Here is a 9,698-nt window from a genome sequence, read left to right as displayed (position 1 = left end):
GAGTCAGTCTATGCAACATTGAGGCAGGCTCTTTGGCCAGCTATGTCTATGCCCACCATCTTGCTTACCTATACTAATCCAACTTGCCTGGATTGGTCCATATGCCTTGTAATTCATGAATCTGTCCTGTAGTCCTTGCTGACGATCTCTTCCTCATGGACGTTTAATACTGGTGCACCTCAGGGATGTGTGCTTAGCCCCCTGCTCTACTCTCTCTACACCCACGACTGTGGCTAGGTATAGCTCAAATACCATCTATAAATTTGCTGATGATACAACCATTGTTGGTAGAATCTCAGATGGAGATGAGAGTGTGCACAGGAACAAGATATGTCAACTAGTTGAGTGGTGTCCCAGGAACAGTATCAGTAAGTCCAAAGAGTTGATTGTGGACTTCAAGAAGGGTATGATGAGGGAATGTGAACCAATCCTCCTAGAAGGATCGGAAATGGAGAGAGTGAGCAATTTCAAGTCCCTGGGTATCAAGATCAAGATCTCTGAGGCTCTAAGCTGGTCCTAAGAAATTGTTGCAGCTACAATGAAAGCAAGACAGTGGCTGTATTTCATTAGGAGTCAAAGAGATTTGGTTTGTCACCTAAAAATACACAAAACATCTATTGATGTATCGTGGAGAGCATTCTGACTGGCTGCATCACTGTCTGGTATGGGGGGGGGGGCATGCGGAGGGCTACGGCAGAGGACCAAAAGAAGCAACAGAAGGTTGTAAAATTAGTCATCTCCATCTTGTATCCAAGACACCTTCAAGGTATGCTGCCTCAGAAAGGCGACATCCATTATTAAGGATCCCCATCACCCAGGACATGCCTTCTTCTCATTCCTGTTACCATCAGGAAGGAGGTACAGAAGCCTGAAGGCACACACTCAGTGATTCAGGAACAGCTTCTTCCCCTCTGCCGTCTGATTCCTAAATGGGCATTGAACCCTTGGACACTGCCTCACTTTCTTTTAAATATATATTATTTCTGTTTTGAACAATTTTCAGTCTATCCAATACACATAAATATACTTACTGAATCGATTTTCTTGTTTATATATTTATTTATTCCTTCTTTCTATATTATCATGCATTGCATTGTACTGCCTCTGCTAAGTTAACAAATTTAACGACACATGCCAGTGATAATAAACCTGATTCTGATTCTGAGTCTGAACCAGTAGTCTTTTGGGTGTCATTATGGTTCCTGTGTCCACCACCTCCTCTGGCAGCACGTTCCAGATACCAACCGCTTTCTGTCACTTCTCAGCTTCCTGTGCTTCAGGGAAAGCAAACCCAGCCAATGGAATTTTTTTGTTAATGTATTTGTGGTAACATTACTTCATGGGTTGTGTGTGAGTTTTATGTACTGTGTGGTGCTCCTTGGTCCACAGGACCATTGTTTCGTTTGGTGGTGAACATGTATATGGTTGAATGACAAAAAACTTGAATTTGAACCTGACACATCTCTCCTTCTAACACTAGACTTTCAATCCAGCTAACGTCATTTTGAATCTTGTCTGCACTTTCTCCAGTTTTATCACATCGTTCCTGCTGTGTGGCGATAGGAGCGATACACAATCCTCCAAGTGCAGCCTAGCCAGTGGCTTGTACAGTTACAACTTGACATCCCAACTCGTGTATTCAGTGCTGTATTTAAGGAAGGCAAGTGCACCATATGCCTTCTTCATCACCCTGTATAAACCATTTTGAGATATTTAGGGAACTATGTACTTGCACTCGTTGTCTCTTTGTTCAGCAATACTCTCCAGGGTCTTGTATTATGTTGTGTATCTCCTTCCCTGGTTTAACTTCCCAAAATGAATCAGTTCACACTTGAGTTAACAGTTTACAGTCTGTTAAATTCCATACTCAATTCTTTTGTTCATTTTTCTATTTGATCAATATCCTTCAGTAACCTTAGACTATCTTCACTGTTCTGTTGTCATCTACAAACTTACTTATCATGCCACCTAGATACTCATTCAAACCATTAATATATATGACAACCAGTGGACTCAGCATCAAACCCTGTGACACACTATTGGCTACAGGCTAAAACTACAAGTATGTTTTATTTACAATTCGATTGTTCCTATCCATCCTGCAGAGATAGACCAAATATCTTAACTCTGTACAATAACTCAAAATAGAGAAAAAGAGTATCCTTTAATTTGTAATTTCTCAACTTTACGGCCAGACCTCATTCTGCTTTCTTCCAAGTGACACTGCAATGGATGGATGTGACAGACCATCTGCAATCTGGTCTGGCTGGAGCAGATGGAGCATATCATGCTTTGATCTCATCTGCTAACATTACCTACCTACCTAGGTCATGCAGAAAGGCAAAGAGAAACTACAAGTTCTATTCGCCAAACCTTGCCACCCTTCATTTCTAGCAACCAGTGCAAGGATCTCTTTGTTTCTGCTTCACTGACTCCGTTCTGACTAAATTGCTGACCACTATGCCTCCCTTTCTGGATCCCACATTAGTTTACCTTGTTCAAACTTGCTTCAAACCAGCTATTATCCCAAGATCCCTGTAAAACTCAACCTTGATCCTTTCAACCTTTTAAGGTATTCTCTAGCTCATACTTCCTTTATCCATTTACAAATCCATCCCTAGCTTACATGGAATTTACTTACTCCGATACAGAAGGAGGCAATTGAGTCAATTACTTCCATTTAAGCTCCCAGCAAAATGACTCCATCAACACAATTTCCTCTTTCCTTATTTCCCTGTTAAATTAATCCAATCAGGTTTCTGCCCTGCAATAGGACCTCAAGACTGATAGTATCCGAAGTAATAAAGATGATTTTGGTAGACTTTGCCACAGTGAACCACACTCTCTTGGTTCTATTTGGTGATAGTCAAACAACCAACAACACTGGCATCTTTTCCCATGGCTCTACCATTATCTCTAGAACTCGTCAAGAATCCATCAAGATTCTCTTGTGTTTCTCATTGATACACAGCCTCCAGACCAAATAATCTGAAAAAAAATTCCCTTTTCTTTTGATGCCCATCTCTACCCAGCACCAATTCCCTTGATGCCTCCACTTTACCAAATTGTCAATCAGTTTGTGCAATGTCCATTGTTGGGTGAGGATAAACTTCCTCTAGCTAGGTATCTAGAAGACTGAAGCTATTATCATTGGTCCTTGATACCAGTTTCATTCCCTATGACTGCTTCCATCCTGAAAAAGAATCAAAGTTCACAGCACAATTTCATATTTAATTAGGAGAAGAACCTGAGACCAAAAATCCTCATGTGCACAAAAACCATACTTGGAATTTTGTGTTCACTTCTGGTTATCTCATTATAGGAAGGACATGGAAGCTTTAGTGAGGGCAGAGGAAATTTATCAAGATGTTGCTGGCATTAGAGAGAATGTCTTATGAGGATAGGTTGAGTGAACTACGGCTTTTCTCTTTGAAGCAAAGGAAGATGTGAGGTTAATTAATCAAGATGATAAGATGCATAGGTTGAATGAACATCAACCATCTTTTCCCCAGGGTAGAAATGGCCAGTACGAGAGGCCATTAAGGTGATTAGAGTAAAATATGGGGAAATGTCAGAGGCAAGTTTTTTACCCAGTGAGTGGTGAGTGTGAGGAACTGCCTTCCAGAGTTGGTGGTAGAGGCAGATAGATTAAGGACATTTATGAGACTCTTAGGTAGCTAGGCAGGAGGGAATGATTAGACTAATCTTAGAGTAGCTTAAAATGTTGGCACAGCATCGTGAACTGAAGGGTCTGTACTGTGCTGTAGTGTTCTATAATCTATGTTCGATAATCTACTAACACTTTAGATTTCTGTAAAATCACTCCATCCACCCTGTTCTTATCCGATACTGAAATATTATCCTTGACTTTGTTACTAAAAAACATGAAAGTTCCATTGCATTTCCTGTGTCTATACCCAGATCATCCAATTCTCTACACTTCATGTCCTAGCTTGCATCAAAAGTCCCATTCATTCATCCTCATTATGCTTGCTGGCCTACATCAGCTGTCAGTTAGGCAGTAGTTCAATTTTAAACCTTTCTGGTTTAATTCTGTTATGTTGAATCATCAAATCTGAGATAAATGTGTTGATCATGATCCAATTGTTCTTATGGGAAACAATGTTCACCAGGAGCCATTTAGGGAAAATTGTAGGTGCATGATTCACAATTTTCCTTCTGTGGAAGATTGTGGGCAATTTTCCAAGAAACATTCCTTGAAATTACATGAAGATTGTGCAGAACTCTCAGCTTTAATAGAATGCACAGAAAAGGTCAGATTTATAGTGATTCCAAAAGGAATAATCTGACATTGTATAATTTGGAATCCTCTTCGGATTCTTGGATGAGATCCCCTGATGCTGGGAATTTCTAATTCCACAGTTAGGAAAGGACATCGAGAATGATAGGTCAAAATAGAGAAGATGTGCCATTTCAAAGTCAATTATGGGAGGAGAAAGGAGGGAAGTAACTCACTTAAGAAAGGATATATTGGAATTAGAAGCAGAAATAGAACACTCAGCCTCTCCACAGGAACCATTCTGTACCCTTTTCTAGTAATGCAAAGAGGTTAATTTTCCAAATGAACTACTGTAATCTGATTAGCACCACAGATGTGTCCTCTGGACTGCAGATACCCCATCCCCAGTATAAAGCAAAGCCCATAAATTCTGCCACTGTAAACATCAATGTGAGTGATTGTGAGAGCAATTTAAACCATTCTCCTTTCACATTTTGGTGTCGATTGGAATGCAGACCATCAGGACCATAAAAATTTCCTGCGTTGGTAACTGGAGTGGTGTCCTCATACTTGTATTATGATGAAATGACATCAACAGAAATAACTACCGGAAGCCTCAATGTCATCTTCTAATGATTTTCATTTGGAAATTAATTCTAATCCAGCTCAGGCCAGTGGAATAAAAGTTTCTCTGGAATCTGTGAGAATCTCAATTGCAAAATTGTTTGACGTATCGCAGTTTGGCTTTCAGTGAGAGTGATTTCACACTGACACCAAAACAGACTGACTGTCTAGGCTGTTCTTTTCAGGGATACCAATCTGTTCACCACTTGTAGTGAAATCACAATGCATTTCTTATGCACCAGTTTATAATTTTACAACAAATTGTGGCAGGGACCATCTCCCACCTACCTTCCCCCCACCCCCAAAGAACAGCTATTGCAGGAAATGAAATGTCAAGTGAAGTACTAGGTCTGCTCTCCTGTGAATGGCTCGTTATTGGAATAAAATAGAAAGGGCTTCAACAGCTTGGAAATATCCCAGACTATATTTGCTAATATGAGAGGATATATTTTAAGGTGATTAGAGGAAAGTATTGGGAAGGGGGAGAAATATCATAGAAAGTATTTTACGAAGGGTGATTGATAAGTTTGTGGCCTAATGTTTGAGGTTAATAACTCATTAGGGGTGATTGATAGGTCTGTGGCCTGAGGTAGAAGGAGATGAGTTATTAACTTCAAACTTTCTGCCTAATCACTCAAAGAGTGCATGTGCATGTAACGAGAGCTGTATAACTCATCTCCTTCTACTTTAGGCCACAAACCTATCAATCACCCATCTGTGGACACTTTCTGGAGGTCCAAGATCCGTATGCTCCACGACCGCTGGACTAAGTGTATAAATGTAGCTGGGGACTATGTTGAAAAATAAATATGCTAGGCTTTCTAAAATTGACTCCTTCTACCTTATGCCATGAACATATCAGTCACCCCTTGTATTTACACAGAGAATTGTGGGTATGTGGAATGCCCTACCAGGGGTGGTGGTGGTAGAGGCAGATATAAAAGTGGTATTTAAGAAACTCTTTGATAGACATATGGATTATAGAAATACATAGATGATAGGAGTTGATGGCCAATGATTAATGATCTTAGAGTAGGTTAAATGGTCGCCACAACACTTGAACTGAAGGACCTCTACCACGCTGTGATGTTGTATTTTCTATATCTGTCCCAATTAATTTGTGATACTCTACAACAAAGCTAAATTGTTTCATTCTTTGCCAATAGTGTTCTCCACATTTTATAAGCTCAAAGTTGCATTCACTTTTTGTACATTTTGAATATTAAATTGCTGTTTAAGCATATATTTAAATTAAAACTGTATCAAAGTAATTTCTTGAATCTGAAATCAGAGGAGTTTAACCCTGGGGTGGAGAGGACCTAAATATTGAAAGTTTCACTTTGTTTGTTGCATGACACTTTATTTACTGTGTACATTTAATGCTACTAAATCTATAGTGTAAATCCACACCAGTTTATTGTACACCTCTGTCAGAGACAAAATGATTTTAGGTCCTGATCTCATGAATCTATCAAATAAAAGGTTGGGCTAGAAGGTATTTTTGCAGGAACAGGGTTTATTGGAAGATTGAAACTCAGAGCCCACGACCAACACAACATCGCTAATAAGGCCCTTATTTTAAAATTCTTTATGTCACTGAAGTACGCTACCCTTACTTTGACCTGATCCCTGGAGAGTTAAACGCAAGCACATTCTCCGGACAAGAAACTGGCAGCAGGAGAGCATAAGCTATTAGGTAATGATTATTCAGTCAATAAATATTTAATGGAGTATGGGTGCCACTGATATGAACTAAATAATAGAATCATAACATACGACTCAATAGATACACGGCATTGAGAATGTTAGAACAATGTTAAAGCAGTTTTTATCTTGCCAGGAGAGTAAGCTGGTGAACAAGAATTAAACTATCTAACCACTTGCGTCAAAGATGAAATTTATAAATATCTGAACTGGGAATAAATCCAAAATACCATTGTGTTGGAAATGTCATATTCACTGTCCCATTCACATTAATATGCAATTCTATTTTTTTTTACGCAGATCAGTGCTGATATGTAAGCTTTAAGGGTGTCACTAGACCACAGTTTTCATTATTCATTTATTTTTCAAGATTTGGATATTGTTGCTTAGCCCAGCATTCACTGTCCGTCATTAATAATCCTTCAGAATGCAGGGCTGAGCAAACTTCTTGAATCTCCGCAAACCCTCTGCTGCTGGGTAGTGAAATTATTTAGAGATAGAGCACGGAGCAGGCCCTTCTGTCCCAAAGAGCTGCTCAGCATCCAACCTATTCAACACTAGTCCAATCACAGGACAATTTCAATGAGCAAATAACTTACTAACCAGTACGCCCTTGGACTGTGGGAGGAAACCGGAGCACCCACAGACAACCCACACAGTCAAGGGAAGAACGTACAAATTCCTCACAGATGGCGGCAGAATTGAACTCCAAACTCCAACACCTCGAACCATAATAGTGTCACGCAACCCGCTACGCTACTGTGGCGCCCCATTTCTAGCATTTAAGTCAAATGCCAATGAAGGAATGGTACACATTTCCAAATCAAGGTAGGGCATGACTTTGAGGAAAATCCCTGCAAATGATTGAGTTCTCTTGATTTAGAAGTGTAGTGGACTTGGGTAGCCTTGGTTAGTAAATACAATGCTTTCTTGAGGTCGTTTGTATATACTAGCACCACAATACACTGGGAGTGAAAGGAAAGAATGTTTAGACTATGTCCAGAGTTAATCATCTGGAAGTAGTAAAAAATATAAAACATATCAATTGCTTTTATTGGTTTGCATTAACCTGATATTTGAAACATTATCCTGAATCCTAAAACCACAGTATAATGATTCATATTGTTTGAAATAAAGGAATGCTAAACACAGACCATTTTAGCCTATCGGAACATATATTGCATCAAACTTTCAGTAAATATTATTTCCAGCATTCAAATATTTCTCTTTCTTTATAGTTTCTATTACTATCATTTTTCCAATTGTTCTTCCCTTTTTTCTACGTTCCTGCCATTGGTTTCTTTCCTACTTTTATACTTTCCTTCACATCACAGCACTTGGCAATTACCCTGATTATCGTCTTCACTTTTAACATCCTTTCAACTATTTAATATCAGGCAGACTTTTCCAGATATTATCGTATTTAAAACACACAGATATGGTTGAAAATTTATTTGTGGCTCTCGGGAGCAAAATTGGTGCCGTATTAAACCTCATATGTGCCATATTGTGTTGGAGAAAACACTTTGTGTCTCATGTAGCGTTGGTACAATTATTCTGTGGAAATCAGCCAGAACTCCAAGTCATAAACCTCTCCAAGGGCTTGTCCAGGATGCCAATGTCAGGAAGGATTAATGATTTGTATTCTCTGATCTACAGTCCTGAGCTCTGCAGCTTGATAACATCATTCTGGTCTGTTGGAAGCTTTTGGGCTCCTGTTGTGATGGCGACTGAAGCGGATGTTGCCAGACATCACCTGCTGAGGATGAGTTGCTGAAGTCCACCACCAGCACCCATCCTCTGCTGGTCTAATTACCCCTCGGAAGGCAGACCTTGCCCACACTCACGTGTTCATGCTGCGTTTTAAAGCTGTGTCCCTCCTGCCATCTGGAGGAAATTCCCACTGAGAAGTTTTAAACTTCACTAGGAAAGCTGAATATTAAGGCAAGTTGTTGTTGCATGGTGAGTGGGGTGAGAGGCACTTCAAGGTTGTTAATCGCTCATCAGCAGAAAAAAAATCCTTAATGCTGAAATGCTCCAGATCTCCAGCTACTGCATTAATGATGGTTGAAAGGGTTGCTATCTGTTTTCTCTTTACTTGTTAGTGTTGTCCAAGACTCGTCAGTAACAATACCACTCACAGCATATCAGGTAAACATTTTTTGAGCAGATAGTTGAGGGAGTTTTTATCTTACCAGGAAAGTAAGCTGGTAAACTTAATACTTAAAACTTAATGAAAGCGCATTTAGAAACTCTTCACCCTGATGCATCTACTTCCATAGCATATTCCCAAAAGATAATATTATTTCACAGTATATCAGATACCTAAATTAATCACATGTAGCAAAAGGCTTCTCCTGATTGTGAAAACAAAGAAATAGCAACTCTGACATGGAAGTATGCATAGACACATATGCATTCATATACGCACAGGTGCAGGCACGCGCGCACACACACACACACACACCCCCACTCACTTATTCACTCACTCTACCTTTCTCAACATAAATCTTTCGCTGCAATCATAGCAATTTCCTGTAACACTTGGATGTTTGGATGTGATATATTTTATTTTACAGCTGATTCTGAATGGAGCATTTTATAATGACACATCTGAATGATTTTTATATTAGTTTGTAAAAGATTTAGGGGCTTAGGTGGGTAAACAACTTTCTAAGCCCGAGGTTCCAGGAAGTGTTGGCATTTTCCCCCCTGCCAAGGAAGGGAAATGATTTACAATGTAATTGAACTCCAAAATCCCTGCTGGAGAAGCAAGTAAAATTGGGATCAGGCTTATTTGTGATGCCCTCCATGGTAAAATAGCCCATTGAAGAGTAATGAAATGATTAGATTCCAGTGCTCAGTTCCGAGCTTGATAATATCATTCTAGTCTCTCGTCTCAAGAAGAATGAGATTCCCGAGAGAAACCACAGGAGCAGAAAACCTTGATAAATGGTTGTACAAGTTTTGTACCACTTGGAGAAACTCAGCTATAAATCTGTAAGGAACTGAATCAATGTCCCCGGAAATTCAAACAGGTAGATAATGTGAAGCTTGGATAGAGTTTTTTGTTGTGACCAACATGATCACTTCAGAGGAGGGGAGCAATAAAAGCAAAAAAGAGACTACA

The sequence above is a fragment of the Hemitrygon akajei genome, chromosome 3 (genome assembly GCF_048418815.1).
Source record: "Hemitrygon akajei chromosome 3, sHemAka1.3, whole genome shotgun sequence".
Taxonomy (NCBI): Eukaryota; Metazoa; Chordata; class Chondrichthyes; order Myliobatiformes; family Dasyatidae; genus Hemitrygon; species Hemitrygon akajei.
This window is presented reverse-complemented; position numbering follows the sequence as displayed.